This window comes from Urocampus carinirostris, chromosome 11 (assembly GCF_059441175.1).
Source record: "Urocampus carinirostris isolate Australia breed hairy pipefish chromosome 11, RoL_Ucar_1.0, whole genome shotgun sequence".
Lineage (NCBI taxonomy): Eukaryota > Metazoa > Chordata > Actinopteri > Syngnathiformes > Syngnathidae > Urocampus > Urocampus carinirostris.
The window spans coordinates 18785702-18792025 of record NC_142359.1 but is presented as its reverse complement, the minus strand read 5'-3'; the positions used below and the strand labels follow the sequence as shown (position 1 = coordinate 18792025).

General features: G+C 39.6%; 1 long non-coding RNA gene across 1 annotated transcript; it reads left to right on the top strand.

The window, feature by feature from the left end:
• The first annotated feature begins 372 nt into the window (after window positions 1-372).
• Window positions 373-5768, top strand: LOC148356643 (uncharacterized). The gene is made up of 5 exons (XR_015852055.1): window positions 373-518; window positions 1644-1727; window positions 1812-1930; window positions 4593-4665; window positions 4741-5768. It is a non-coding gene; the product is annotated as an uncharacterized LOC148356643 (long non-coding RNA).
• The last annotated feature ends 556 nt before the right edge of the window (window positions 5769-6324 follow it).

Sequence of the window (6324 nt, the reverse complement as noted above, 5' to 3'; positions counted from 1 at the left end):
GAGCGAGTTGTCTGTCCCTGTGTGCCCTGCGATTGGCTGGCAACCAGTTCAGGGTGTCCCCTGCCCACTGCTCAAGGACTGCTGGGATGGGCTCCAGCACCCCCGCGACCCTACTGAGGATAAGCGGTGCAGCTAATGAGAAGAGACTTGAAAAACGCTACATAAACGCAGACCATTTACATTGACGATAGAAATAATCGAAATTTTACCAGAGTATATTGTATCCCTATTATACAGGCTTAATTCTGAAATACACTAAAAGCTGCAAGAGATAGCTCAGATTTTCATCTCGTCATGTGAACGTGCGCCAAGGCGTGTCGTGCACATTTTTTCTTGTTTGTTGATTAAAGGTGGAGATGGAGGATAATTGTCCAATTTTAGCCTAAACGGCCTTCCGTCATATAAACCCACCCTTGACGCGTGGGTACAAAAGGCTCGAATCCCGCATTTAACAACACATCTACCGACCGGAGAACACGACACACATCCACGTGTTTGCACTGAAGAGCTGTGAGGAGGTAAGAGATCCTAATCATATCTTCAGTTTGACGAAAACTAAGTCAGGCTTGGAAATATGTTCCTATAGAACAGGGGTCTCAAACTCAATTGAGTCGGGGGCCGTTGAAGATGGGATCCGGGTGAGGGTGGGCCGGACGGGGTTTTCCTCAACAACGGCACAGATAGAAACATTGCGCTGTTCTTAAAGGGACAGTGTTTGATAGTTCTCCAAAAATGAGTCCAAGGAAGACTACAAACTACAGAGACTGGGAGTGAGCAAAAAGTATCCAATTTTAAAGAACGACAAAATGAAGGGGAGAATATTTTTTTTCGAAAGGAATAAAAATTAAGGAAGAAGAAATCAGAAAAAGAGGCAAAAAAGGAAAACGAAAATCAAAAGAAAAGTAGGAGAAAAGAAGGAAAAAAGGGAAATGGAGAAATGGAAAGAAAAAAAATCGAAAAGAAGGGAATTAAAGAAATAAATGGTAAAAAAAAAATGCTATTTTCTCTCTTATTTTCATTGTTTTTCTTGAAGGAAAAATATTGAGGAAGAAAAAACCTCAATAATCAATTTATAATCCAGTGTTATACCCTTGAATCATAATTTCATAGAGAACCTTTAAAAGATCCACAAACCCACTGCTAAGGCTTCTTCTTCCACGGCCTTAATTATAAGTCTGGCGTCCGTGAGAGTGCTTTTCTACCACGTAGCCCCTTAATTCAAATCAATTGAGCACCCCAGAATGCAAAAACCTTGAGGGGGCAAAACTGTGAAAAGTAGAAGGGATTACTAAAATCAAATTTTTTCTTTTTGGGGGAAGGAAATGTAACAAATATAACATTTCAAAATAGATCATTTTAAACACAAAGCTAGAACGAGTGTTAATTGAAGGAATTTCAAGCATTTAAGCCAGGAATGATTCATTTTAAAGGTATTGTCAAACCTTTTAAGGATATGACAACTTTTCACATTAAAGTAAGAAAATACATAGATTTTGATCAGAATATTCTGTAAAGTCACAGAAACTAAATGTGAGACTTTTCAATTACTACTTGTAAGAAAAATAAAACGACGAAAACAGTTCATGCGGTTTCTTGTCATTCAATTTCCTGTCCAAAACACGTTTCTGTCTTTTATATTTTAGATGCATTGTTCTGGATGCGCAATGTCGTTTTTGACTTTGTACCTGCTGGTGGCGTTTGCTGTCGGAAGACCCCCTACCATAAAGGTGAGTTTATCAACATTTGCGGTGCGTCGCTATGAATAAGACTCAATTTTCTGGTGTATTCTTCTGGAACTTTTACTGTAACAGGATGTCGGTGCGGCAGAACAGAAACCGATCGTCGACCGGGACCTTTCCATAGAGCGCCACCTTCAGCCGACGGCGTCCCTTTACTTGTCCCAAAACCAACGCACCATCGAGCAAAGGAGGTATACATGTCATATTTAAATAACAGTTATAATCAACTGGAATGGCTGTGCACCATTAGAGCATCACCTGAGAAGGGACATCATTTTTAGATGGCATTTCCTTTTAGGTTCATTCACCTCTCGAGTGACCTACTCTGAAAAGAGAAAGTCCTTGCCAAACTTGTTCTGGTCAGAGAGAGTAGAATGTCTTTCTGGGAAATCTGCAAAACCAAAAATATAAAGTTTGCTTTTTGGGATAGTTTTCACATCTAGGATAACCTACTGCCTGTAAAAGATGGTGTTTATATTTAATGAAGTTCCAGTCTAGAGTGAAATGTCTCTCTGGGGAAAGATGCAGGGTCAGCAAAACCAACAGTGCTGAGTCTGCTTTTTGGCATTTTTTTCACAGATAGGTCAACTCATCTGTCTGCAAGACATTGTGTTGAAATTAAATGAAGCTCATTTGGACACAGACAAAACAGTATCAACCACTAATTAACAATGAAGATTGAAATATTTGCACCAAAAAAAACGCTGAATAATACAATAATATAATACCTAAAGATGTGCCAAGGCAGAGTAGGCTGAAGCCAAAGCTTAGGTGCCCACCACCAATGTTCCCTCTAAGCTGCGCGCGTGCACAATGGCGCACTGCCCGCACATTCTCTGCACACAAGAAAATCTATCCAGCGCAATGTTCCCTCTAAGCTGGGTGTGTGCGCAATTGCGCACCGCCCAGAGCTTTTCCGCGCGCAAGAAAATCTAGCCAGCTCACAAAAATCAGGGCTCGAAATTGCTAATTAAGAAGCGAATTAAGTCAAAGTTACAGTGCATGAAGGTAAAAATACAAGGGTTCCCCTGACGCTGTGTTCTAAATGCGGTATTTTGAAGTCAATGTCGAAGTAGAACGAAGTTGAGTAAAGTCAGTAGAGTTTTTCGAGAACCGGCTTCTTTGACTCGGCTCACCAAAAGGTACCGGCTCTTTCGGGCCCTAAATGGCGCTTCGGGTTGTTTTTGCTTCTTTAATCCCTACACGACCAAATATTATCTAAAATTATGCACAAAATGACTTAAATGAAGGGGGAATACAACAAAAAAGAAAAAAATACCAAAATGAAAAAGTAGTGAAAAGCTGAGAAAAAAAGACAAATTCAGAAAAAAGCCAGAAAGAAAGAAAGATACAAAGGAAAAAAAGTAAAGAGAACAAAAAGAAAAAGTAACAGCTAGGAAAAAATAAACAGAGATTTTTTTTAAGGAATTAAAAAAAATAGAAAAAAAAGAAAAAGAAAAACTTTGTGTTGCATTCAAATAATTTCCAATTATATTAAGTCAATCTTGTTGCCAACATTGTACTTCTACAAAAAATGTGATTAAATACAGTTGTGTATCGTGCAACAGACTAAATAAGCCCACAAAAATATTAGGATTATGCGACAAAAGATACCAGTAAAAAAAAAAAGATGGAAATCTTGCGAAAGAATTGTTGTAAAAACAAATGACGTTTGTAGGCCGTACAACCTTTGCAATAATACATTAGTCAATTCATTCAAAAGTGACATTTTTTTGCATTGCCGGAAACTCAGCAAAATGTAACGTGATGTCAAGTTTTGGACATGTTTGATAATAATTTAGTTGCCACACTCGGGGTTGCTGTTGCTCACTGTTGTTTCAAGCGTTGCTCACCGACTTTGTGTGAACGCTCAGACCCGTGGAAAATTAGAGGGAACATTGCCCACCACTGTAACATTTCTTCCCTTACAGAAAAGACATATTCAAAACCAAAACAAGAAAATAGAACTTTACCTCACATAGAAAAAACATAGTTGATTGTTGTCCTGGCTTGGAAGAGGGGAATGTCTTTCTAGAAAAGCTGCTGAGTCACCAAAATCAAAACCACCTCAAGTAACCTACCTGATTACTTGTGAAAGATTGTGATCCTGGCCACATGTTCTCTGGTCTGGGAGAGTAGAATGTCTTTCTAGGAAAGCTGCAAAACCCAAAATACAGAGTCTGCATTTTTGGGCAGTTACCACATCTGGGGTAACTTAACTGACTGTAAAAGATGGTGACGATTTTCAATGCATTTTTTTAACTGGGAGTGGAATGTCTTTCTGGTAAAAATGCAGCAAAACAAAGAATGATGAGCTGACCTTTTTTGGATAATTATTAAACACTCCTGTTTGTAAGACATTGTGTTGGAATTGAATATTGTTGTGGGACTAGAAGAGGGTAATGTATTTCTAAAAAAAAAATACTGCCGAGTTCACAAAATCAAACGAGCAGAGTCGGGTATTTTGGGCATTTTCACCTCTAGAGTGAACTACCTGAGAAAGATGTGAACTGGCTAACCTTGTTCTGCCCTGGGAGAGTAAAATGCCTTTCTGGGAAAAAAATGCTGTGGCAGCAAAACCAAACGCGCTGAGTCAGCTTTTTTTAAACAGCATTTTTCACATCGAGGGTAACCTACCTGTCTGCCTGTAAAAGATGGCGTTGATATTAAAGGTCTTTCTGCCTGGGAGAGTGGAATGTCTTTCTGGGAAAAAATGTTCAGTCCTTTCCCATTTTCTTGTGTGGGCAGACAAACATATTTAGATCCCAAACGAGCACATTATCACCACATGGGTGATAATAAAAAGAAACAAATTTTGAGTCTTACATCAGATGCAATTGTAACTTTTTTCAGAGGGAAGGCAAGAAAGGTGGCTCCACTGGATTCCATCGGAAGCACCCTGATGTTGACTTTCAGGAAAGTAAAGGTAATCTTGCCAAAACCTACTAGAGAATTGCCAGCTACGATTGCTTTAAAATGATACAAGGCTTTTTCTTTGCAGGAGTGACCGTACCATCGCCCGTTTTTCATCAGAGTCATGTTAGCGCACTGTTGGGAAACCTATGGCCAGGGGATCACATGCAGCGGTCAGGCTTCTTAATACGGTCCGCCTAGTGTCCGAAATAACATGTAAAAAGACACCTCGCTACTTCGCGCTTTAGATATAGCTTGTTCACTTCTTTACGGATTTGCAATTGAGTTGTCTTTATTGTCATTGATATCAACGTATCGTGTATTGTGTTCTGCAGAAGACAGCACACAGCATATGCTATCATGGGGGAAGGTTAGGGCGGGCTTTGTGTGTTGAGTGGGCATGAGAATGTGCGTGACTGTCCACAAAAACAAGGCTACAGCTAGTATTTAAGCAGTTTGGTACATTGAAAAGAAATTCATCAATTAAATCGGACTCTGACGAAAGTCAGAAGAGTTCAAAGAAATGCTGATCACCATCAGGTGTTCTGTGGATTGTTATCGGGTCCAGTAAGAGACTCAGGCGGTGTTGGGAGAGAAGGCAGTAGCAACGCCACAGGTACGCCTACGTAATAACTCTCACAAGTTACCCTTGCCGACCCTGTACCGCAGCAACGCCAGATCCATTACCCATGAAATGGATGACTTGGAGCAACAACGTATGGGAAACGCTACATCCGGGAAGGCTGTATTTTAACCATCACGGAAACCAGGCTCGATTCGTGGATACACAATGCTAGCGTGCAACTAGCCAGTCCACTCTCTAAATCCCTTTCTTACACTGAAAGAAGCTATCCAATTTTGTTGTACTTTTGTATAATGACGATAAAGAACATTCATTTTACTGCATTTCTGTGTTTGCGGGGGCTCCTGGTTCCCATAAACCTTGATAACCGATGTTTTACTGGATAAAATGTTTTTTTTTTTTTTTAATACACTCTAGTCTCCGGTGTCTCTACATATTAAATAGATGGTTACATCAGTCTTTAATCAGCCAGTGAAAGATGTATTTTATTAATCAAATTTGATGAAGATTAAATAAAAAATACTTGTGAGCAAGCCGTATGAAATTTTGATTTTTTTCTATTATAATTTTTGGGACACGCCTTTTGAGATTTTCCCATTTGGCATAGCAGCAAGATGACGGACAATTGTGTCAGCTCCCTCTAATTGAGGCTCACAGGGTACGTACACCTTTTTCATGACTAAATACAAGCATTTTCAAAGCCAATTTTCCAATTTCTCCTGCAGAAAAAAAAATCTAATGTGAATCATGCCCATGGCACTGCTTCATAAGATAATGGCATACACACTAGTGTCAGTTGCCGTTAATGATGAAGAAATGCAATGGCAAAGTGAAGCTACCTGAGAGCAGTGTCAGTTATTTTTAAGCAGACTTGTTGGGGAACATGGCAGCAATAGAGAGCATTTACAAGCACTTCACCCAAAATTCAAGCACTTTTCAATCCATTAGGGAATTTTCAAGGATTCCAAGCACTCGTACTAACCCTGAGTTTCCCAAAAAAGCCATAAATGAGTAACAGTATATCCACAGTTGCAGTTTTTTTCAGAGTTAGGCCGGGGATGCAATTTATACTCTGGTGGGACAAATGTA